Source organism: Tupaia chinensis, unplaced genomic scaffold (assembly GCF_000334495.1).
Source record: "Tupaia chinensis unplaced genomic scaffold, TupChi_1.0 Scaffold000111_1, whole genome shotgun sequence".
Classification (NCBI taxonomy): domain Eukaryota; kingdom Metazoa; phylum Chordata; class Mammalia; order Scandentia; family Tupaiidae; genus Tupaia; species Tupaia belangeri.
Genome location: NW_006159575.1, coordinates 2,314,989 through 2,340,391, shown reverse-complemented (window position 1 = coordinate 2,340,391; position 25,403 = coordinate 2,314,989).

The following is a 25,403-nucleotide window of genomic DNA, read 5'->3' as shown; positions in this document are numbered from 1 at the left end:
CATTCCTGCACATGGACCAGGATGGGAGAGGGCAGAAACCGTGATCTGGGTACCCAGAGAGAACGCATGGGATCTGGGAGTAGCCTTGGGGGCAGATGTTGGGGGATTTAATGTGAGTACCCACTGTCCCCCTGAAAAGGGCCAGAGAACACGTGGAGCAGTACTCCCAGGGTAGATGCCAGTGAACCTTAATTTATGCCTGCCGGGGATCCCTACCAAGACTGGTGCTGGGGGGGTGCGGGGGACAGTGGTCAGAAGTTTGCTCCAGAAGTTTCTGCAGCCCTCTGCCTGGAATGGCTGCCCCAGGAACCTTCCTCATGTCCTGTCCACTCCACTCCCTGTGCTTGCTCCCTACTGACCCCCCCCGCCCTCCCCCCACACTCACACACTTCCCACACTTGCCTTTTGCTGCTCCCACAGGGCTGGGTGACATCTGGGCCCATCTCCCATTGGGGCGGGTGGGAGACAAGCCATCGGAAGGAAGCAACATTTCCCCCTTTCCACCGTGGACTAAAAAAGGCCCTGACTTGGTCCCTGAATAACACAGGCCTGATTCTGTCACTAGCTCTCCCTGTTTTCAGAGAATAACGACTTCACATTTGTTATGCATCCGCTGCTATTTTTAGCATTTAGCTCTTTTAAAAAAATAATGAGCAACCTAAATAGGTGCAGAGATTTTCACATCAAAGTTCTGGATTCCGGCAGAACCATGGAACCCAGGCAGCCTGGGAGGCACTCCAGAGCAAGATACCTGCTCTGGGGGACAGAGACCCTCCATAGTATTCCCCCTCCAGGCCTGTGATGAGGGACTGAGGTGAGGTCTGGGGGCCAGGACACAGCTTCAGGGCTGGAGGAGTGGGCCCGGGGGCGGCAGGCCCCCTGTCTCAGACTGGCGAGGCCTTGGCTAGCGCCACACCTCTGTCTTGCCACTCTTCTGCACTCATTGCCTCCCGCCCACTGCAGCTGCTCCCAAAGGTGGCCAGCCTGGCCTTTCCCCTTACCCAGACCTGAATACTGAACTCAGAATCCTCAGACTCTTGAACCTTACCTCAGGAAATAGTGTCCTTTCTCTACCAGCCTCCACCACCTGATGCCCCTTCACACAAGTGGTGTGAGGGTCACAAGGGGCATGAGGAAACAGGTGGGGTGCTTACTCCTATGGAGACACGCTCACCCTGAATGCATTGACTCACCTGTGAAGGAATCTGCCTTCTGGAGAGCCTGTGATGCTGGGTCACCTCTAGGGGCTCAGTGGCACTTCCTCTCCCCAGCACCCCAGCTACTCCAGAGCTCTGAGGAGGGCCAGCCTGGCAAGGGTGGGTGGCCTTCCTCAAGGAGGCTTCCTCTGCTGAGCCCAGGAGCCCTGCCGTTGGACGGAGCTGAGCAGGAAGTAGGTGTTCAGGCCGGAGCCCACTGAGCAGAGGTGTATTGGCGGGAATGCGTGTAGCTTCTTCCAGGGCAGCTGGTCCTGACACCCTTGGGCAGGGTGTTTGAGGTGCTGGCCTGGGTGGTTAAGGGAACCCTGGAGGGGCAGGGCATTTGTGTCAAGCTCTACTTATGTTTTAGACAAGGGTGAAGGTAAAGGTGCCCCAGGAGGATTCCACCCCACCCCCATCCACCCCTCAGTGGTGGCCTCTGGCTGTCTCCCTCTGTAGAGATCTGAGAAGCCCTCTCTCAACTGGGCTTACAGCCACCACCAAGGCTTAAGACCTCTGCACCCTTCCCTTCTTCCCTCACCCAACGTGCTTGGTATTGACTAAAGCCCCATGGGACCGGTGAGTGACTAGCAGTTCACATGCCAGCTTGTCCAACTCTGGAGATGGCCAACCTTGGGAGAGGTGGCCAGCAGTGGGGCGGGGGTGGGCGGCCTCCAACCCACAGAAGGGTCTGGTTGGTTATCAGCCTGCATCCTCAGCTCACAGCTGCTGTCCTCCCTCAGCCCAGGAATGAGGCAACCAGGACACTGGTCTCATGGGTGCTTGGAGACAGGGCATAGAGGAGCCCAAGGTGCCTGTCCCCCAGCTCATGCCCAACTGGTGAGAACTCTCAGGAATGCTGAGAGTGGCAGTTTGCTCTTTCTGGGCCCTGGTGCAAACCTCATGCCCAGAGGTGAGCTGGGCACTAAGACAGATGGACCCTCAGGTAAAGGCATCATTCTCTGCATCTGCCATGCAGATAATCTGGAGCATCCCCACCATCCCACTGTCTGAGGCAATTGTGGTTAGTGGCCCACTCTGGGGATCCCACATGGAGGAGTTTTGTTAAAAGAATTCAGTAACCCGAGAGCGTTGAGCATGAGTTGCTGCCCGGCCCACTCTGTTCAGGAGATGCTTGGAAACATGGATACGTGCTTTTACCAGAGGCAGTGGACTCTTGTCCATCCACATGGGCACATAGAGCACCACGGGACCGGGCTGGGAGCCTGCCTCCTCCAGTCCAAGGACATGCCCTGAGCAATCCTATTAGGGAGCTGAGGATGCTGGTCTCAGGTGTAGACGTGGCCTTAGATTTGGACAGTGTGAGGTTCCTGCTGGCCTGATGATTGGAGAAGGACCCAGAGAGGCAGGAATCCATGCAGAATATCCTGCCTATGCCTCACCAGACAGACTCTGACCCCTCTTCTATTCTGGAATGCCAGGACCATCTGTTAGGAGTGGACAGCAGCCACCACAGAACCTCACCTCTCGGCCATCATGGACATCATCTACACATTCACTGAGCATGTTATAAAAAAAGCCATAGCCAGGACCAACAGGTGGCATGGTGGTTAAGATACTGGACTCCCACGTGACTGATCACAGTTTGAGTCCTGGGCCTGGTGGTTTGCTTTCTCATTTTCCCCCTCTCTCGTCAAATAATAATAAGTAAATACATCTTTTTTTTTTTTTTTTGAGAGGTTTTGCTATAGGGTGCGTGCGTTTGACAGAGAGACAGAGAGATAGAAAGCAAGAAATCACCCCCCAGGGGAAATGGCCACGCTGCAATCCCTTCTCCTCCATTCTCCTCTCAGGATCTTGGGCACACACACACATGCCCAGCATGAGTTTAAGCCACCGGGTCCAGGACTTGAACCACAGTTGACTACGTGGGAGTCCAGTGACATAGCCATTACACTAACTGCTGGTCCCAAATTAAATACACCTTTAAGGGGGAAAAAGGCCATAGCCAACACTTCACTTACAGACATCCTCCCTCAAGTTAAAAAAGAAAAATTATAAGACAGTTGTTTTTGTACATTGAGCAAAAGAAGGGGAAAACAGCTCACAAATACCTGCTCACTGCCAGGACACACAAGTTGAGAACACAGAGATCGGAGTCCATGGGTTCTGAGCTATTGCTAAGTATGGAGACGTGTGTGTGTGATATGGAACTCTCTACAGGCAGGCAAAGAGATGAGTTGCAGGGAGCTGTCCAGTCCACAGGGAATAAACGTGGTATCAGTCAGAACCCTGTCTGAGGGAGCCAGAGGACTGAAAACGGAAGCAATGCGTGAATACAGAAAAACCTTTATTCACTTTAAAATGTATTGTTACAGGGAGCCAGCAGTTAGCGTAATGGCTATGTCGCTGGACTCCCACGTAGTCGACCACAGTTCGCGTCCCGGACCCGGTGGCTTAAAACTCACGCCAGGCGCGTGTGCGTGCGTGCCCAAGATCCCGAGAGGAGAATGGAGGAGAAGGGATTGCGGCGTGACCATCCCCCCTGGGGGGTGATTTCTCGCTTTCTGTCTCTCTGTCTCTCTCTGTCTGTCTGGCGAGTGCACGCGCCCTATAGCGAAAACCTCTCCAAAAAAAAAAAAAAAAGTATCGTTACAGTATTTGTTAAAGCTAAAATAAGAGTATGGTGGAGCCTGTAACATAAAAAGAAGTACTGTAAGGTGGTATATTATTTGAAGGTTGGTGGAGATGAGTTAAAGTTACGACAGTAACCCTAGAGGAAACTTTAAAAATTAAATAAAAAGATCTTGCTGGGACCAGCAGGTGGCGTGGTGGCTAGGGGCGCTGGACTCCCACATGGCCAACCGTAGTTCAAGTCCCAGACCTGGTGGCTTGCTTTCTCTCTCTCTCTTTATCTGGTCAAATGAAATAAATAAGAAAGTTAAATAAAATGTTTTAAAGGCGTTGCTAATACCAGCAGAGAACAAAAATATGGAATTCTAGGGGCCAGCAGATGGTGTAGTGGTTAAGGCACTGAACTCCCACATAGTTGACCATGATTCAAGTCCTTGATCCAGTGGCTGAAACTCACGTCAGGTGCATGTACATGCGTGTGTGCCCAAAATCCCAAGAGGAGAATGGAAGAGAAGAGATTGCAGCATGGGCATCCCCCTGCTGAGCGATTTCTGTCTCTCTGTCTCTCCAGCAAGCATACACACCCTATAGCAAAAATCTCTCATTAAAAAAAAAAAAAAAAAAGGAATCCTAAAGAAATGAACCAGGTCAAAAGAAGTTAACAAAAGAGGATATAAGGAACAAAAAAGAAAAGAAAAAAGGGAAGGAAAGTCAATAGCAAATGGTAGACATGAATTTAACTAAAATATAAAAACTCCAACTAAGGGACCAGCAGTTGGCATAGTGGCTATGTTGCTGGACTCCCATGTAGTCAACCATGGCTCGAGTCCCAGACCCGATGGCTTAAACTCATGCTGGGTGCGTGTGCGTGCATGCCCAAGATCCTGAGAGGAGAATGGAGGAGAAAGGGTTGCAGTATGGCCATCCCCCCTGGGGGGTGATTTCTCACTTTCTTTCTCTCTGTCTCTTTCTGTCTTTCTGGTGAGTGTACGCGCCCTATAGCAAAAATCTCTCTCAAAAAAAAAAAAGAAAAATATTTGAATAGAATGAAAATGAACATCAATGTGTTATAATTTGAGAGACAAAGTAATGCTTAGAAAATTTTTTAATTATTTATTTTACTTATTATCATTTAAAAATTTGCTGTAAGGCATGTGTGTGTGCCAGAGACAGAGAGAGAAAGAGAAAAAGTGAGAAAGAAAGCTGCCAGATCCAGGATTGCAACTGCAGTCAGCCATGGGCACCACCCTGCTGGCCCCTCAAGAGAGATGTATACTTTTAATATCTTGTATTAGAAGAGAAGAAAGCCAAAAATCAAGAGTAAATTAAACCCAAAGTAAGTTGAAGAAAGGAAATAAAATTAACAGCATAAATCAATGGAATAGAAAATAATAGGAAAAAAATTAATGAACTCAGTTAATTTTTTTAAAGATCAATAGAATTACTTTTTTTTTTTTTAAGAGAAATTTTTGCTATAGGGCACGAGCACTTGCCAGTGAAACAGAGAGAAAGCGAGACAGCAAGAAATCACCTCCCCAGGGGGGATGGCCATGCCACAATCCCTTCTTCATTCTCCTCTCGGGATCCTGGGAATGCAAGCACACACACCCTGTGTGAGTTTTTTGTTTTTGTTTTTGTTTTTTTGGAGAGGTTTTTTGCTATAGGACGCGTGTGCTCGCCAGACAGACAGAGAGAGACAGAGAGACAGAAAGCGAGAAATCACCCCCCAGGGGGGATGGTCACGCCGCAATCCCTTCTCCTCCATTCTCCTCTCGGGATCTTGGGCATGCACGCACACGCGCCTGGCGTGAGTTCCAAGCCACCAGGTCTGGGATGCGAACCACGGTCGACTACGTGGGAGTCCAGCAACATAGCCATTACGCTAACAGCTGGTTCCTTTTTTTTTTTTTTTTTGAGAGATTTTTGCTATAGGGTGCATGCACTCCCCAGAAAGACAGAGACAGAGAGATAGAAAGTGAGAAATCAACCCCCAGGGAGGACGGCCATGCCACAATCCGTTCTCCTCCATTCTCCGCTCGGTATCTTGGGCATGCACACACATGTGCCCAGTGTGAGTTTAAGCCACTGGGTCCGGGACTTGATTCGCAGTCGACTACATGGGAGTCCAGTTAGCCATTACGCTAATTGCTGGTCCCCCCAGCATGAGTCTTAAGCTGCCGAGTCTGAGACTTGAACTACAGTCAACTATGTGGGAGCCATTGACATAACCATTATACTGTCTGCCGGTCCCTGAATTGATTTCTAAGTAGACTGTTTGAGAAAAACAAAGAGAAGACCCGAATTACTAATATCAGTGAAAGAGGAGACTTCACAATAGAACCTACGAATGTTAAAAGGGCAGTAAGGGATTTTGTGAATAACTTTATGCCACCAAAAAGGTAATAACTTAGCCAAATTGGACACTTTTATTGAAAGAAGCAAATGATCCATACTTAGAAATTTTGAAAAATCAGAACATCAAATAGATATTTAATTAGTAATTACGAATCTTCTAAAAACTTCAAAACTAGAAGCTTCCAGACAGCTTCTGTGAAATCTATCAAACATTGAAGCAAGAGGCAATACTGGGCCTACCTGCACTTGCCCAGAAAGTAGAGGGGGAAGGCTGCTTCCCAACTTAACAGTGTCGGCCCTCTGTTAACAGCAAAACCAGAACAAGGACAACACAAGACACCAGTCCACAGACGGCCATCCTCGTGAATGACTATAGATGCAAACGTTCTTAAATTGTGATAAAACCGGAGTCAGCAGTGTATACAAGGGAGAGCAGACACCGGGCATGCAACATTCATTTAACATTCACAATGAGTCAGTGTTTTGCTTGGAAACTATAGGATTAAGGACAAAACAAAATACATAAACACTGAAAAAAATGCGAAAACATATCTCACCATATTGACAAAGGAGAAGAAGCATAAGATCATCTTAATAGATGCAGATAAAGCATTTCATAAAATTGGGCAGCAATTCGTGATTAAAAACTCACAGCAAACTACGAATGGAGCTTCCTCAATCCAACAAAGAGTAAGTACCTAGGAAAAACCCACAGCAGCCATTATGCCTAATGGTGAAAGACTGAAAACTTCCCCTAAAAAAAGGGCAGCGATGTCCATCTCATCATCTTCCCAGCATCATATGGAGGGTCCATTTAGGCCAATACTGGGGCAAAGGCAAAAAAGCTGGAGAGGAAGAAGTCAAAATTCTTCATACACATGCGATACGTACAACCTGTATGTATAGAACCTACGAAATAAAGTATCAAGAAGTGAGTGAGTTTAGCAGGGTTGCAGGATACAAAGCCAACGTCAAAATCAGTTTTATGTCTCCAGTGTGTGTGTGTGTGTGTGTGTGTGTAAAATAGTGAAAGTAATGAACGATTTGGAAATTGAGATTTTAAAATTACTTATGATAGCATCAAAACCACTGAATTTCAAGTAACTTTCACGAATATCTGCAAAACCTGTTTACTCATGAGAATTACTGCTGCAAGAAATAAAAATAAAAACCTTGCAATTTATTGCTGTTCTTTAAATCGAAGTAATCTACCATTCATAGATTAGAGGACTTGATAGTTACGTCAATTCTCCTCCAAACCATCAAATTGCAACACTTTTCCATAGAAACTGAGCTACTGATTCTGAAGTCGTATGCGGAAACGGAAGGGACCTACAAATCTGAAACAATTTTGAAAAAGAACAAAATTGAAAGACTTATGCTACCTGCTTCTAAAACTGACTACAGTAGTTAAGATGCCATGGTCTTGGTTGACATAAGGATAATTCAGTGGAATAGAATAGTGTCCAGAAATAGACTTGTGTATAATGGTCAACTGATTTTTTTGACAAAGGCCCCAAAACAGATCAATAGGGGTAACACTTTTTTTAACAACTAGTATTGGCACAACTGTATATCCACAGGAAGAAAAATGAACTCCTTACCTCATAATATACACAAAGATGAACTGGATCACAGACCATGTTGTAAAAGCTAAAGTATAAAACTTCAAGAAGCAACTGCAGGACAAAGACTTTGCAAGCTTATTACTGCAACGATTTCTTAGGGTTCAAAATGTGAGAAGCATACCAAAAAATCAATAAAATGGACATAATAAAAAAAAAAGAACTGCTCTTGAAAGGATGCAATTAAGAAAAGAAAATAGCAAGCAACTAGGAGAAAATAGATCCCACACATGCAGTGGCAAAGGGCTGTTTCTCTTTTGTTTTGTTTTGTTTTGTTTTGTTTTGTTTTTCATGTTTTTGCTATAAGGTTTGTGTGCTCACCAGAGAGAAGGAAAGTGAGAAATCAGCTCCCAGGGTGAATGGCCAAACCACAATCACCTCTTCTCTATTCCCCTCTTGCAATTTTGGCATGGGTGGTTTGTTTTTTTTTTTTGTTTTTTTTTTGGGGGGGAGAGATTTTCACTGTAGGGCGCGTGCGCTCGCCAGACTGACAGAGAGAGACATAGAGACAGAAAGCGAGAAATCACCCCCCAGGGGGGATGGTCACGCCACAATCCCTTCTCCTCCATTCTCCTCTCGGGATCTTGGGCACGCACGCACACGCGCCCGGCGTGAGTTTTAAGCCACTGGGTCCGGGACACGAACCGCGGTCGACTACGTGGGAGTCCAGCGACATAGCCATTACGCTAACTGCTGGTTCCCCGGCATGGGTGTGTTTTTCAAACCACTGGATTCAGGACTGGAACTGCGGGGTTAGCCCTGTGGGATGGAGCATTTTCATCACCACCGACTGGCCCCATTTGTTTCTAAAATATGTAAAGAAGTATTACAATCAGATAAGAACCAAAATCCCACTTTTATAAATGGGCAAACTAGGTGCCAGAAGGTGGTATAGTGGTTAAGGTGCAGGACTCCTGTGTGGGTGATCACAGATTGAGTCCCAGACCTAGCAGCTTGAAACAAGGCACATGTGCATGCGTGCCCAAAATCCTGAGAGGAGAATGGAGAAGGGATTGTGGTGTGGCCATCCCTCCTACAGTGATGATTTCTCTCATTCTGTCTCTTTCTCTCTCTCTTGTCTCTCCAGTGAGCACATGTTCCCTATAGCAAAAATCTCTAAAAAAATAAAATAAAATAAATGGGCAAACTTTTGCATGTATATTTCATAAGAGAAGATATAGAAATGCCAATAAGGTGGGGAGCAGCAGGTGGTGTGGTGGTTAAGGCGCTGGACACTCCCACATGGCTGACCACGGTTTGAGTCCCAAACCTGGTGGCTTGCTTTCTCACTTTCTCTCTCTCTCTGGCTGATCAAACTGGAAAATAATAATAATAAAAAAGTTAAAAGAAATGCTAGTAAGGGAGCCAGCAGGCAGTGTAGTGGTTAAGGCATTGGACTCCCACATGGCTGACCGTGGTTCAAGTCCTAGACCTGGCGGCTTGAAACACACCAGGCATGTGTGCATGCCCAACATTCTGAGAGGAGAATGGAGGAGATAGGATTGTGGTGTGGCCATCCCTCCTTGGGGGTGATTTTTCACTTTCTCTCCATCTCTCCCTCTGGGGAGTGCACATGCCCTATAGCAAAAATCTCTCTCAAAAAAAAAAATGCCAGTAAGTACATAAAAAGATAATCAACATTAGTTGCTGGGAAAATGCAAATTTAAACCATAATGAGACACCATTTTACACCCACTAAAGTGGCTAAAATTTAAAAGACCAGCCGTACCTAGTGTTGCAGGGCTATCGAGCTAGCAATTGCATCCCCCAGAGATTGCTGCTAAGTGTACAAAATAGTGTAACCTGTTTGGAAAAGCAGTCTGGCAGTTTAAAAAAACAAGTTAAACATATACTTATTATGTGACTCCACTCCTAGATATTTACCCAAGAGAGATAAAAACACATTTCCCTCTTTCTTTTTTTTTAATTTGCCATAGAGCATGTGCACGACAGGGAGAGAGAGAGACAGAGAGTGACAGAGAGGGAAAGTGAGAAAGCACCCCCATGGGGATGACCATGCCTCATTCTCTTCTCCTTTGCTTTCTTGGGATTCTGGGCACACATGCACATATACCTGGTGTCTCTCTCAAGCCACCGATTCTGGGACTTGAACTGCTCAGAAGGCTATGTGGAATCCAGATACCTTAATCACCATGCCACCTAGCTGGACCTTAAAGAAGTATTTCTTTGATTAGCACATGAGTGTGCATAGAGCTTTAGCCGTAACTTGAGCCAGAAACAACACAGAAGGTCCTCCACAGGAGCCAACTGGAATGCACCCACCCAGGGAGGATAAGACTGCAATAGAAAGGGACGGATGGCGGGCGCATGCCGCTCGTGTATGAGCCTCAGGGACAGTGGCTGGACACAGAGTAGTACACCAGCTGCCTTTAGAGTACAGCCTAGGCTGGACCAGACCTCATCTGCAGTCCCACGGCCAAGTCGGCATGGGAGGGACCTTCTCAGCTGCGCATGGGAGCCTTGCTCTACTCTTGGTGGTGACCTGGCTCCCGGGACCTCCTGGGACTGCTTGCTGCTCACGGCCTCTGGTTGTGACAGGAACCTGTTGTCTCTCTCTCCTTTTCCCAGGTCTGTGAATTGAGTGCAGATGCATTTCACTGAGTGCCTCCCGGAGCAAGCACAGTCTGTCCCAGGGCTGCAGAGGCTGGAGGAAGCGGGCCCTGGTGTCTGGCTAGTCAGAGCCAGGGGAGGGGGTTCTGAGGCCCGGGCCTGCCCTGGACAGACGAGGAGGGGGTTCTGAGGCCCAGGCCTGCCCTGCCCCTCTGACTGTCCAGTGGGTGTCTGGCTCTGGCCTGATACTTTCTGCTGTGAGCTCTTCCTGTCTGCATCTGTCCAGGTCCTCAGGGAAACAGATGCTAAGGCGGAACTGGATGAGTGAGTGACTTACTGGGGACTCGTGTGTGAGGAAAGGAAGGGAGGATACTGGGGAGTCCCCAAAAGGGGGGGATGAGCACAGTGTCTTAGACCACAGTGCCCTCGGGGAGTCTTAGAGCCCTGCCCCAGGCATTGTCTGGCCACCACAGCCTCTGCCACCACGCAGGGCTGGCAGCATCTCCTCCAAGGCCCCCTAGGCCTCAGAAGGAGGGGCTTGGGGACTCTGCTCTTGCAGGTGGGCTTGGGGCCAGGTTCAGCCCCTCTTCACCCTCTGAATCCCGTGGGAGTATGTCGAGTCGGTGAGCCAGATCTTCACTCTTCGGGGACCCTGCACTCCTGGGTGAGGCCGTGGTGCAACATCCTCAGGACCCGCCTAATTCTGCAGGGCTGGACTGGCTGAGTGTGGAGACACTGCGGGAGTCCTGTGCTCACCTTCTGTAGGTCTGTACTCTGCAGACATCTCTACCGCCCACCCGAAAGGACCTTGGTTTTGACTGTCTCAGGTGGGGTGATGTTCTGGTTCCTACCAACCACCACGTCTGCCCATCCCAAAGATTCCCCCGGGGGCAGGGGATGCCCACGAGGGCCTCAGACTTCAGTCAGCCCCAGCTTACCTGGCCCTCACAGCTAACATGGAGGCCAGTGGCTCTTTGTGTCACACCATGTCCAGTGATCCCCATGGTCAGTCTCCAAGCTTGTGGACACTTGCCTGGCACTGAAGGGCCTCTCCTTAGGTCGAAAAATCAGCTCAGGGACCAGCAGTTAGCGTAATGGCTATGTCGCTGGACTCCCACGTAGTCGACCGTGGTTCGAGTCCCGGACCCAGTGGCTTATACTCACGCCGGGTGCATGTGCGTGTGTGCCCAAGATCCCGAGAGGAGAATGGAGGAGAAGGGATTGTGGCGTGACCATCCCCCCTGGGGGGTGATTTCTCGCTTTCTGTCTCTCTGTCTCTCTCTGTTTGTCTGGTGAGCACACACGTCCTATAGCAAAAACCTCTTCAAAAAAAAAAAAAGGAAAAATCAGCTCAGACTTAGGAACTGGCAAAAAAGTGACGTCTCATCTCCTCACTGCAAGGGCGAGGCAGCCCCAGGCTGCCCGCCCATCGCCCATGGATGCTGCCTTCCCTCAACCGTCCCCTCTCCCTCCAGCTTCCCTGGCCTGTTGTCAGTGACTGTGGCCTCTGCCTTCTGTTTCCTGGGACTCCATCATCCCTGGGCCTGTTAGGGCCCAGACTGTGAGCCAACCTGTCTGTCCCCCAGGCCTGAGGAGGACGCTCTGTCCGCCTTCCTATGTGTGATTCTGGTCCCCTTTCAGTGGACTCCCCACAGCCTGTGAGACCGTGTCCCCTAGGCCCTCTGTGGGATGCTCCTGGTGGGTCCCTGCCCCACAGAATACATCCATCTCCACTCTCCATTTCTCTCAGCCCTTTATACCCATCTGCCTTCTCCATAACAGCCAGGCATTGCCCATCCCTGGTGTCCTGGCGGGGCCCCCAGATCAAAGCAGCCCAACGCACACCATGACCCACCTAGCCCAGGTGCTCGTCTTAGCCTGCCAGTACCTGCTGGGTAGTCCTGTTCCTCCCTTGGTGCAGCACATGCCTGAGGAAGCCTCCTCCCCTCCCTGTCCTGGAGACATGCTATGCCCCGTCACTGTGGGTACCCATGGACAACATGGCCTTAGGGACCTCCTGAGAGGTTCCAGCACAGAAAATAGCTTTAACTTCTTCCCTTGCCAATTTCCTATCAAATGCCCATATACAGGGAAGAACAAATACACATTTGTTCAGTAAATACCTACTGGTGTCCACACGTGCCAAGCCCAATACAAGACTCCAGGGTGCAGACGCAGCCCAGGTTAGATGGTGCCAACTCCTCGCCCAGACACCTCCCTGTGGGCTCTTCCACCCTCAGGGCAGCCCCTGAACCTGGCAGCACCCGACTGGGCCTGGGCCCAGAAGGATTGCCTGACTCCCAGTTAAAGTCGCTTTGGACTCAAGTGGGTGTGGGCTGGCCCCAGAGGTCCCTTGCTCTGCAGCCTGTGCCCAGTACCCAGGACCCAGGCTGGTGCCTGCTTGCCACAGGGATGGCAGCTAGCCAAGCCACGCTGCTGTGACAAAGCACACTGTGTATCCCACATCTGTGGGCAAAGACATGATGTCTCACCTAAGAACAGGGACACACATGTACACAGTGCACATGCACCCTCGTACACACACACACACCAACAGACAGACACCTGGACTCCATGTCAACCTGGAGAAAATCCTGCCTCCCACACCCATGGCTTATGCTGCTGGCTAGACAGGACCCTCCTGGGAGGTGAGATAAAACTGGTGGGGGAGCTTCCGCCCAGCCTGAGTTCCCTGCCTGAGGGGCACAGGGACCCTGAAGTAGCCCAAGGCCCTGGTCAGCCTCCCATCCCAACCCAGCTTCTGCAGAAATCCTGAGGGTCTTCACTGACTTTGTCGTTGGCATAACTGTGGTTCTGAAAATGCAGGGTTAAATGGCATTCACTCTCCTCCCATTGCACTGGTGCTGGGAACAGTTGAAGGAGATGTCTCCTGGGCCAGATGGGGACCTGATCAGTGTTGGATCACAGGTTGGGGGAGAAAGAGGGCCAGACCTAAGGGGTAGGTGTGTAGAAACAGACTCTTCCCCTGGTGGGTGGGAGCGGACAGCAGACCTTACAGGAAACATGGGTGTGGCCAGAAGGCTCAGGGACGGCAGTAAGAGCCGTTGGCACCATAACTTCCCCAGGAGGTCGTGGCTCAGCCCAGGAAATCTCCTTGCTGGGGAAAGCGGCCAAGACCTGAGGTAGCCAGCCTCCCTCAAGCCAGCAGTGTCCCTGGAGGGCCAGGCCCAGCCTTCTCAGTCACGACGTAACTTCCTAGATACGTAACTTCCCTCCATGCTGGGGTGGGAGCAGCCCCAGGGGTCACGCTAGGCCTGGGTACCGGAGAGTGCCACCCGGACAGGGCCTTCTCCAAAGCAACTTGTGTCTTCAGCAGCTGGGGCCACTGCCACACAGCCACCCCATTTTCTCTTTAAATTGTTAAAGAATATGATGTATTCATCTCAGGGCAGCTTAAAATGTGGTTAATAAATCCATTAAATTTTGTTTTCCTTGTAGAGACCCTAAGGGAGGTCTTTTTCTTTTTGAGAGGTTTTTGCTACAGAGCGCGTGCGCTCACCAGAAAGACAGAGAGACAGAAAGTGAGAAATCACCTCCCAAGGGGAATGGCCACACTGCAATCCCTTCTCCTCCATTCTCCTCTTGGGATCTTGGGCACGCATGCACACGCGCCCGGTGTGAGTTTAAGCCACTGGGTCCAGGACTCGAACCAGTCAACTACATGGGAGTCCAGTGACATAGCCATTATGCCAACTGCTGGCCCCAGTTCTTTTTTCTTTTTATTGAGGGGAAATCCACATAACATGGACCATTTTAAAGTGTTCAACGCAGTGGCTTTTAGTGCATCCACAGTGTTGTGTAACCACCACCTCGCTAGTTCTAGAATGTTCTCATCTCTTCAAAAGGAGACCCGTCCTCATTAGCATTCACTGCCCAGTGCCTGCCCCCAGCCCCAGCAACCGCTAACCCACTTTCGGCTTCTGTGGATTTGCATGATCTGAACATTTCAGATACGTGGACCAGACACACCGTGTGTCCTGTGACTGGCTTCCTTTAAGGGAGGTCTTTTTCTTTTTGAGAGGTTTTTGCTACAGGGCGCGTGCGCTCACCAGAAAGACAGAGAGACAGAAAGTGAGAAATCACCTCCCAAGGGGAATGGCCACACTGCAATCCCTTCTCCTCCATTCTCCTCTTGGGATCTTGGGCACGCATGCACACGCGCCCGGTGTGAGTTTAAGCCACTGGGTCCAGGACTCGAACCAGTCAACTACATGGGAGTCCAGTGACATAGCCATTATGCCAACTGCTGGCCCCAGTTCTTTTTTCTTTTTATTGAGGGGAAATCCACATAACATGGACCATTTTAAAGTGTTCAACGCAGTGGCTTTTAGTGCATCCACAGTGTTGTGTAACCACCACCTCGCTAGTTCTAGAATGTTCTCATCTCTTCAAAAGGAGACCCGTCCTCATTAGCATTCACTGCCCAGTGCCTGCCCCCAGCCCCAGCAACCGCTAACCCACTTTCGGCTTCTGTGGATTTGCATGATCTGAACATTTCAGATACGTGGACCAGACACACCGTGTGTCCTGTGACTGGCTTCCTTCAGTGAGTATCGTGTCTTCAGAGTCCATCCAGGTTGTGGCATGTGTTGGCATTGTCTTCCTTTCTAAAGCAAAATGATATCCCACCATCTGGCTGGGCCGCTTTGTTTATCCGTGCATCCATTGATGGGCATCTCAGCTGCTTCGCTGTTTTGGCTGTTGTGAATCGCATCGCTGTGAACATCTGGATCTCTGGGGCTTACATCTGGGGGCGGGATGTGGGGTCTTGCAGGAGGAACTGCTACTGCCCTACATAGCGTCTGTGTCCTGCACTGGACACAGATGTGGGGCAGGGCCGGGATGTGCATTTGTCACCATCCCCTCTCCTGACAGGCGCTGGCTGCCTGAGGCAGCACAGGACGCAGCAGGGGAAACACAAAGGCTTGAGAGAGTGTCCTGGGCACTTGTTCCAGAAGCATCTGGGGAGGACGGGAGTCTGCCAAGGTTGTCCTGGCCCCCGTGGTGTACTGAGATTGGTCCTGGGTGGCTGTGAGCTGTGGGCTCCGTAGCTCTAAGGACAGAGCCCTGGCGGGGACTCTGCTTGGACCAGAGCATGCAGCCCAGCCTCAGCTCCACGAATGATTCCAAGAGGCCCCGAGAGGCGCTGGGCAGCCTTTGTCACCACCTCCAGCCTCTTGGCGCCTTCATAGCCGCAGCTTGGCACAGTTGCATGCTGGCTGGTGAGTCATTCACTGTCGGGAAGAAGACCGTGAATGGCAGAAGGGTCGTTGTGTTCTTGCACCAGTTTGGGACGTGCAGTGAATTCCCTCACGGGGAACCTCATGGACATGGCCAGTGCTAGCCCCTTGCGAGCAGGAGGCGCTGGTCCTCTGAGCCTTCCCCACACTCTTGGTGTGCTCTCCTGCCATGCACTCTCCCAGCTCTTCTCACAGGCCGGGTCCTGATCTCCGCCCTCCTTTGCTTCCTGCCCTGACACTGTCACCTCTCAGAAACAGCCTGGCCTGCCTGCCGCTGAGGACTCGGCTCTCAGCCAGAAGCCCCCGTGGCACTGAACTCCCATTCTCCAGCCCTGCATGAGTGCCTGGGGGATGGTCCAGGGAGTCTGGGAGCTGCCCTGAATTCTCAGGCTGGGGGACAGGAGGGGCCCTGATCTGGTTGCAAGTTGGGAGGTCCTAAAGGGTGAGGGTGTGGTTGGACTGCCCTAGACAGTGGCCCTCGAGAGAATGTCTAGACCAAGGACCAACTCCCTGGAGACCTCAGGAGACACCATCCCCGCCCCACTCTGGGAAATCCAGAATGACTGGCCAATGGAGTCTCTGTCTCAGCCACTCTGCCCTGTGGGCCCCTCCTGTGCTTCTGTCCAGCGTGCTGAAGGCCCCAATGCCAGCTCTTCTCCAGGCCCAGCTCCAGCCTCCTGCCGCCCCTCTGCCCTCCTTCAGTCCACCTCCTGCTTGCTGCCCTGGAGCCTTCCTCCACACCGTCAGCCTCAACTCTGCTTCTCCTCACCTTCAGAGCCTCCACAAGGTGGACCCTCTGACCTGGTTCCTGCCTGAGACGTAGGCCCCACAGCCCTGCCCAGGAGATGAAGGGAGCTGGTGAGGGATGACCCACCAGGCCCCCTGGGAGCAGCATCCATGCTTAAATTCAGACGGGCCTGCCCCAGTAACCACTCCTCTGCCTCATGGGCCTCTCTCAGTGTGGGTTTCTCCCAGGACTCCTGGTCCCCTGATGGTCTGTACCATCCTGGAGATCAGTGAGGGCTGGGGACCACACCGACCGTGCCTGCCACTGTCCTCGTGAGGGCTGAGGTCAGGACAGACCCCTCCCGAGAATTTCCTGGGACAGAAAGGATAGCCTTAGAAAAGCCAGCTTGAAGCCCAGGTAGTGACCTGGCTCGGTGATCTCCCACCAAAGTTGGACGGAGGCTCCTCCCCAAGGCCCTGACGTCAGGCTCAGGGACTTTGCCTCCCTGGGCCAGTGCCTGGACTGCTCCCACTCCCAGAGCCAAGGTCACGAAGGGCCATGTGGCCAGGGTACGTGGCCAGTGCTGACTCTGGGCCGGCGGTCGGAGCCCCGCTCCATGTACTGACTTAGCCTGAGATGCTTGGCAGGTGTTCCCTTGTCACCCCGCCGATTTAATTTGCCACCTCAATTGGAAGCAGAAAACATGAACCACCCATTTTTGCAAAGTCCTTATCATCTGTTCTTTGCAGTGGCATCCCATTCTGACGGCATCCCAGCAAACCTACAGCTTCCGGCCCTCCCAGGATGGGCAGAGGGCACAAGCCCGGGGCTGCTTTCAGTTTTGCACTACCGCCGTTGCTGGGGTTCAGCCCCACTTCTCCCTTCCCTGACAGTTTTGAAAACAGCAGTCTTGGTATTCAGAATTGCTTTGCTGCCCAGGTTGGTAGACAGAGCTCTGCCATGGCAGTTAACAAAGGACATGTTCGTGACAGTTACTGGCCTAGCCTCTCCCCACCAAGGGTCCCCCACCGTATCAAAAAGGGAGCTGTGGAGATGGCCATGGGGCAGGATTTGGGCACCTTGGGCTCTGAGGGCCCCCCTGGACTCGGTGTCCTGAGGCAGCCTGGCAGCTGCATCTCCTGCCCCCTGTCCAGCCCCTAGACAACCCTCAGCAGTGGGGCCCAGGGTGCCGTGAGCCTGCCCTGGCCCGGCCCTGCCTGGACCAACCGACAGTGGGGCTGAGGGTGTGCAGTGCTCCCTGGGCCAGGTCAGGCCCTCCTCTGGCCTAAAGCAGAGCCTGCTGGCTGCTCTGGAGATGCTGCTCCTGGGCAGCCCCCATGAGTCTGAGCCCAGGAGGTCTGTCCCGCCAATGCCCCCTTCCCATCTGCCCCAGCTATGGCTTGGATGTGCCCCCAAAACCACAAGTTGGAAATGCAGTATTGGGAGGTGGGGGCTAATGGGAGGTGTCTGGGTCCTGGAGGTTCAGGAACGGGTTCCTCATAAGAGGTAGAGTTCGACCCCCTTTTGTTCTCTCTCAACAGATGTTGATCTTGGACCTCCTGGTCTCCAGACCTGGGGGAAGTAAATTTCTTTTCTTCATTAATACCCAGTCTCTGGTATTCTGTTACAACAACAAAATGGACGAAGACACTCCCCTTCCCACCTGCCTGCCCGTCTTGGTCTCACTCTCCAGCCTTCACACAGGTTCACACCTGGTGGTTCATACCTGCCCTTCCAGCCCCCACAGGAGAGGGACGTTTCAGGCTCAGAAAGCCTCCATCAGACCTCACGAGCCCATTTGGGGATCAGCTCCCCCTTCTTTAACCTTGAAACGTTGGTGACCTTGGAGGAGTGGCCTGTCCCAAGCCCCATGAGAGAGCCTGGGGTCTACAGAAATCCAAAGGAAAGACCCTGAGGAGAAGCAGGATCTGGAACTCAGCTCAGAGAAGCCAGCCTGAGGACAGAGGGTGGTGCATCCTAGACAGAGCCGGAAGTCACCGAACGGCCTGGGGGTAGGCCCCTGAAGCTCCTCTGGGTATTCACCATAAGCACCCATTGGGCGAAGGGGAACAAGAAGAGGGGACAGAGAGGGAACAGAAAAGGGAAGGAGGAGGAGGTAGAAAAAAGGGACAGGAACAGGGAACAGAAAGAGGGGAGAAGGGCTGGCAGGTGGCATGGTGGTTAAAGACACTGGACTCCCCCATGGCTGACCGCGGTTTGAGTCTCAGGCCTGGCAACTTGCTTTCTCACTTTCTCTCTCTGTCTCATTCTCTGATCAAGTTAAAATAATAATAATAAATAAGGTTAAATAAAATAATTCTTTGAAAAAAGAAAGAGGGGACAAGAGGTGGGGACAGAAGAGGACAGGAGGAGAGAAGGGAAGGAGGGCACGAGGACAGGTCAGGACGAAGGGACAGAAAGGGGACAAGAGGCGGGGGCAGAGGGCGGAAGGAGAGAATAAAGGAGGACAGGAGAAGGAGGAGACAAGAAAGCAAGAGGAGAGAACAAGAGAAGGAGGACAGAGAGGTGACAAAAGGAAGGAGGGGGAAGAGGAGGAGATAAGAGAAAGGGACAGAAAGAAAAGACAAGAAGGGGAAAGGAGGAAGATAGGAGGAAGGAGCAGGAGAAGGGGACAAGAAGAGGCAGGAGGGGCAGGGGTAGGTGGCAGGAGGGGGGGCAGCAGGAGGGGACAGGAGGACAGTGTGAGGGGCAGGGGGAGGGGTGGGAGGGGACAGGAGGCAGTAGAGGAGGTGGAAGACAGGAGGAAGGCAGAGGAGTGGGGACAAGAGGAGTGGACAGGTCATAGGAGTAGGGGACTGGGGGACAGAAGTGTGTAGGAAGGAGAGAGGGTCTTTGGGTACTCCACCCTACAGAGATTGACCCCTGGGAGGCCAGGAGCCCAGGAGGTGGCTTACAGTTCACGGTTCTCAGCCAGGCTGAGACCCAGAATGCCAGGCATAGGGCCACTGGTCCGCATCGCCCTGACCAGCACCGGGGCCAGCAAGGCATTGCCCATCCGTGACACGGCTGGTCAGGGCAGACCCCTCCTTCCTCCTCCCACCGGGAGCTTGCAGGCATAGTCCCCAAGTTCCTCCCCTCTCAGGTCCCAATGCCCTGTGAGGCCCAATGCGCGTGGCCAGGCCCATCTGTCTTGGCCCTGCCTGAAGAGGCGGCAGGGCCCACAGTTCACTTGATTCAGTAACGGTCCGTGTTTCCTCCCTAGAGCCAGCTTCTTAGACAGTCTCAGTTTAGGTCCAGTGGTTTGAGGCTGGGCAGTTCTCACCTATCTGAGTGAGAGGTGGAATCACTTTCCAGATGTTTTCCTGACACCCTCAAAACAGAATGTGGTTATAGGTCCTACTTTGCCACCATGTGCCCGTCCTGGCGGTAGTTGTGCCTTAACCGTGGGATGGACAACCTGGAAATTCCTCCCTAAACTGTGCTCGGGGCTCTTTCCTCTAGGCCTGTGCACACGTTATGCTCACTGCTTGGAATGCTATTCCTCAGGTTTCCACGGTGACGCCGGTCATTCCAGCAGTGGCCCCATGTCCCCATGTCTCCTGAGGTGTGGCCAGTCCACACATCTGACCTCATGCTTCACTCCATTTAATCCTGTCATGGCACTTACTGGCGTCTGCTATTTCCTGTTCATTGTCTTCTCCTTCTGGAACATAAGCTTTGTGAGGATGTGGCCTTGCCTTCCCTCCTCACAGTAACTGACCCAGCAGCACCCAGAACAGTGCCTGTAACTTCATGAAGGATGGGTTAATTCATGAATGAGCGAATGACTAGATAGCCACGTGGGCAGAGCTCAATCACTCCTGCCTTTGGATAGAGTGACAAGAAAGTGCTGGGATTTTTTTTTTTTTTTGAGAGAGATTTTTGCTATAGGGTGTGTGCACTTGCTGGAGAGACAGAAAGCGAGAAATTGTCCCCCAGTGTGTGTGTGTGGGGTGGGGGGATGACCACACTGCAATCCCTTCTCTCCATTCTTCTCCTGGGATCTTGGGCATGCATGCACATGTGCCCTGTGTGAGTTTGAAGCCACCAGCTCCAGGACTGGAACCATGGTTGGCCATGTAAAGTCCTGTGACATAACTGCTAAGTCATCTACTGGTCCCAGGGGGCTGGATTTCTTTAGCTGGGCATCTTCTCCTTCATCACCTCTTCGGAGCCTTGAAAGATTCCTGGAGGCAGATGGACGTGAGCAGGCATTATACAGAGGCAGCCGAGAGGGCTCACCCAGAGCTCTCCTTCCCTCTTCATGGGTGTAGGCTGTTGGTCATCCACCACCCAAGTAGGTCCCTCTTCCACCCTCTGCATGAGCCCTTGAAGTAATTGTATGCTGGATCATACCACCTGCTGAGGGGGAAAAAAGGAAGAAAAACTATGCTTTGTGGTGCTTGCCAATTTCTGTGGTGTAAATGTTTCTATTTAGCTGATTTCGAGCTGCCAAGGTGCCATCACTGAACATTGTATCTGTGCTACCAGAAGGAGCCAAAGTAACTCCGTATTGATAGTGCGGTAATAATAGACTAGCCCTTAAAGATGGTTTGTTTCCCTTTCACTAAGGGACCTTCCTTTACTATTTATTTTAAAAACCTCATAGAAACTTTGCTCAGTTTTCACAAGAACTGGGCATTAAGACCTCAGCTGGAAAGCAGATATGTCTCGAAAAACGAAGGACAGGGACATGCTGGCCTTGAGGAAGAGGTGACCACTGTGGTGAAGAACAACTTTGGTGCTAACAAATCTCCATGTGACAAACCAAACCAAGCAAAGATTATTGTACAGAAAAGCGCATACCCCTCCCTTCCTGCTTCTCTTATCTTTTCTTTAAAACTCCTCCTTCCAGCGACCAGCAAATAGCATAATGGTTATGTCACTGGACTCCTACATAGTAGACTACGGTTTGAGTCCCAGACCCGGCAGCTTAACACTCACCCAGAGCATGTGTGCATGTGTGCCCCAATTCCCAAGAGAATGGAGAAACGATTTGCGGTGTCGTCTCCCCTGGGGCGTGATTTCTCATTTTGTCTCTCTCTGTCTCTCCAGCAAGAGCCTGTGTGTCCTATAGCAAAACTCTCTCTTTCAAAAAAAAAAATGAATAAATGAAACTCCCCCTTCTAGCCTGAGACTTTGGAGACAGTCTTGAACATTAGTTCACCATCTTCCCAGGTCATGGTTTCCTGAATTAAGTTACCTTTCCTTTCCACCAGTACTTGCCTCTCAAGTACTGGCCTTTGCGTTGTGGGCAGCCGAACATGGGTTTAGTCACCAGAACAGACCACAGCTGGTCCAGCTGCAGTCAGGCACCCTCTCTTCAGCTGGGCACCCTCTTGGCAGTTGGCACAGCTACATGGCCCTCCTGTGTCCCAGGCAGCAGCTCACACTAACTGGCCTGCTGAGATGGAGCTGCCACCCTGCACCTTTCACCTGACCCTACTTTGCCTGTCCTCCCCCTCCCCCCTTGCCTTTCCCCTGCAGGGAAAGCTCACAGGGACCAAATACACTGCTGTGACCCTCCCACCATGCCCTCAGGACATGAAGGGTCCAGACCCAAGTACACTGCTGAGCCATACCGTCCTTTCCTTATGGAAGCACCGGGGTTTAGGGAGCGTCCTCTGTCTCTGGGAGAGCTACCCAGCTCCCGCCCCCATCTCCCAGGCGTGAAATACTCCCCAGAATATCCACACGTGATGTGGTCTCACTCCAGGTGTCCCTGGAGGAGGGGGAGGAGGGGGAAGGCTGATTTTTGATCTGTGCAAGACTTTCTCTTCCCCCTCAGGCCCCGGCCTCAGCATCAGAGGAGGGCACACCCGCACACCACAGCACCCAGAACCCTAATTAGCATTGGAGGCTCAGAAACCCAGGTGTGCAGGTATTCGGCCAGGGGTCTTCTGGTGGCTCCCAGTATCTTGTGACCCAAGAGGTCTCCACTCAGCCTAGCATGCTTGCCACAGCCGCTCTCCAAATCCCAGACCCACTGACATATGCCCACCATCCAGCTAGACAAGCTCTCAGGGCCACCAGTCCTGTGGTCACATGGCCTCCCCGACACTCAGTCTTCCAAAACCTCGATGAAATCTCTCCTTCTGGGGACCAGCAGGTGGCGTGGTGGTTAAGGCACTGGACACTCCCACATAGCCAACCATAGTTCAAGTCCCAGACCTGGTGGTTTGCTTTCTCACTTTCTTTCTCTCTCTATGTCTTTCTCCGGTCAAATTAAAATAAAATAAAATGAACAAATGAATGAATAAATAAATAAATAAAATAAATAATTATTTAAAAAAAATAAAATCTCTCCTTCCTGCCTTTGGGCCGTGAGAGTCACACCTCCGTAGCGGCCATTTGGGTCCCTTGGTCTTGGGCAGCCCCACCCTACAGAAAAGCCACGTCTCTCCAGAGGCTCCACTTGTGGAAAGAGTTTCTCCACCTCCAAGCCCATTCCCCAAGGCCAGCTCTGCTGTTGGCCGGCTCAGTCAGGGTCACCAGCTGAGGAACCAGACCTGACCCACTCCCACGTGGAATGTACACCTGGAGGTGGGGTTCCTCTTCTGGAAGCTGGTGGGCCCTGGCCTGGAAGGTAGGTGACCCAGGGCCTGGTCTCTGCCCAGTGCTCTTCAATGCTGGATCAAATGCCACCAGCAGTCACCTGAGCCTTGCAGGAGATTGAAGCCAGGAAGCTCCGAGTGCTACATTGAACTCAGACACAGGTTGTCTAAAGTCTCCTTCAAAGGTGTAGTTCAGACCACACTCACGTGAGAGCCCAGCGGGGCTCTGGGCATGCTCGACAGCCTCCACTTGTCCTTCCACACGGCCTGTGTTTATGAACGGCTCCTGACTGAGCCTGTTTCCGTCTGGGGCCTCCTTGCGGTTGGTGGTCCCTGACTTTGTGACAAGTGGGGAGAGCCGGAGCTGGGGAATGCATGGGCCATGCTGACCATATTGGCAGTGCACCTCGGCAGTGGGAAGGAAGGGGCTGCTTAGGCTCAGCTGGCCTTGATCCCCCTTGATGAGGTCCTCAGGCAGCCACTCAGCCAAATCCCTGAGCCTGCGTTGGCTGAGGGCCAGGCTCGAAAGTGGCTCTTCTGTGAGCTGGAATGTGTGTACTTCCCTGGACGTGGCAGCTGTCCCTGTTTCCACGGGGCTAGCCAGGCCTCAGAGTATGTGGCCAGGGTGGCTCGGTGTGAGAGCGCTGTTACAGGACAGCAGTGCTGGTCCCTGAGGGGTGAGGAAGGTGTGAGGAGATCTCTGGGGATGACGGGGCAGAGTACCCAAGGTGTGTTGTGGGGTGCCGAGGGGTGATGCCAGGAAGGCTGATAGATGGCAGCAGTATGAGGGGCCATCCTTGACCCTTGGCCTCAGCACCTGGCAGTGCCATTCTCAGAAAGTGCCCTCAGGTCTGCAGTCCTGGGAGCTTCTCACATGGAGGGTTTGGAGAGTGAGAGGAAGTGACCACTGATGTTGAGAGCTGGGGGCCTGGGGACCAAATGCCAATGGAAAGACAGATGTTTTTCAGCAGGACGTGTGGCATGACACTGTCCTTGATACAGGTACCACCTTGGGGGCAGTGTGGAGAGGAGCCCAGACGTGAAGGGCACACCCTACCTAACCCCATGGCCATGAGCCTGGGTTCATCCCACCGGACTCCGAGTCTGCAATGAGGTGGAGTCAGGGTCTCAGCCAGCAGCCGGGGCACTTCCCACTGGATGGACGCCTTCAGAAGAGTGTGATTAAGTTCTCCAGGGTGGAGTTTAAGGTACCGGTGGGCTGCCCCAGGTTGGGGGCAGCACCTCCAGCTCTGCTCTCAGGAGCCCACAAAGACAAGCTCTAGGTGCTTACTTCTGGCTGGCTGGGCCAAGAGGATGGACTTTTCATGCTCAAGGGTAGCAAGAGGAAGGCCATGGCATCAGATGGTACAGGGCCACTCCCCATGGCTACAGAGAAATCCCCTCCATTCAGAGCTACAGTGCCGGCCCCAGCTCTGAACAATGACGATTTTTCCATCTCTCTGTATGGTAGCTTTTCACGTGCTATTACCTTTCAAATAATAATGAAATCCAGCAGGAAAATGCAATGCAGATGGTACTGGCACTGGGGACCAAATTATTCAGCACATTAAATTATTCAGTTTGCACTGGAGTTTCTGGGCTGTGGCCACACACATGCTGTCAAAGCAGACCCCTGGTGGTCCCTCGCAGGAGCTCTGGCCCCCTCCACCCTCAGAGCTGTCTTGCCTGGTCTTGACCCTTTCCCTCCATGTACCACCATTGTCCACCTCCCCCATGTCTGCTCCACGAAGCACCTAGCCACGCTTGCATGAGGCTGGGGCATCAATGCCACCCAATGCGAAGTGCCTCACATACTTCTGGGGGTCAGCCAAGGAGCTGGCGGGGCAGCTGGGAGAGCCTGACCTCCCTGTAGCCTGGGGAGAGAGTAGCCCTGCTGCCAGTCCCTGGGCTTACCCCTCCGAGTGCCCCCTCCTACACTTGTATCCACTTGGCCCGGATTCAGGAGCCTTAGTAGGAGAAATAGGTAGTGCTGGAGGCTGCCGCCCTGTGTGTCCAGGATACCACGCGATCTGAGGACACCATTCCCCCACTGGGATGTTGCCCGGGAGGCCCACTTGGCTGAAGTGGAAGCCCAGTGTACATGGCTCTGGTGCCTTGTCCCTTCTCTGGCCTCCCCCAGTGCTGGCCTCCTAGACCAGCTCTTCCCTCCCTCACCCTTCTGCTATTGGCCTCCTGCCAGGGGGAAAGGAGCAGGGAGGGGGCAGATGCAATTTCAGGCTGAGCTCCTGGGGCAGCTGGAGGGTGAGGTCTAGGCAGCCGCAGACAGGAGCTGGAGAGTGGTTTCCCATGGGTGGGGTGAGAGGCAGCTTCCACCCAGGCCAAGCGGTGTCCACTCAGCCAGGAGGGGACAGTGACAAGTTAATGCAGTGGCCACCAGGAGTGGCCCTGGCTGGGCTGGAGCCATGTCCAGGCATTTTAAGATGTAAACAGCTCTAGGAGTCCCTGCATTACCCTGACCCCAGCAGAGCTGCCAGCCCCTCCCTGCAGAACTGCCTGCC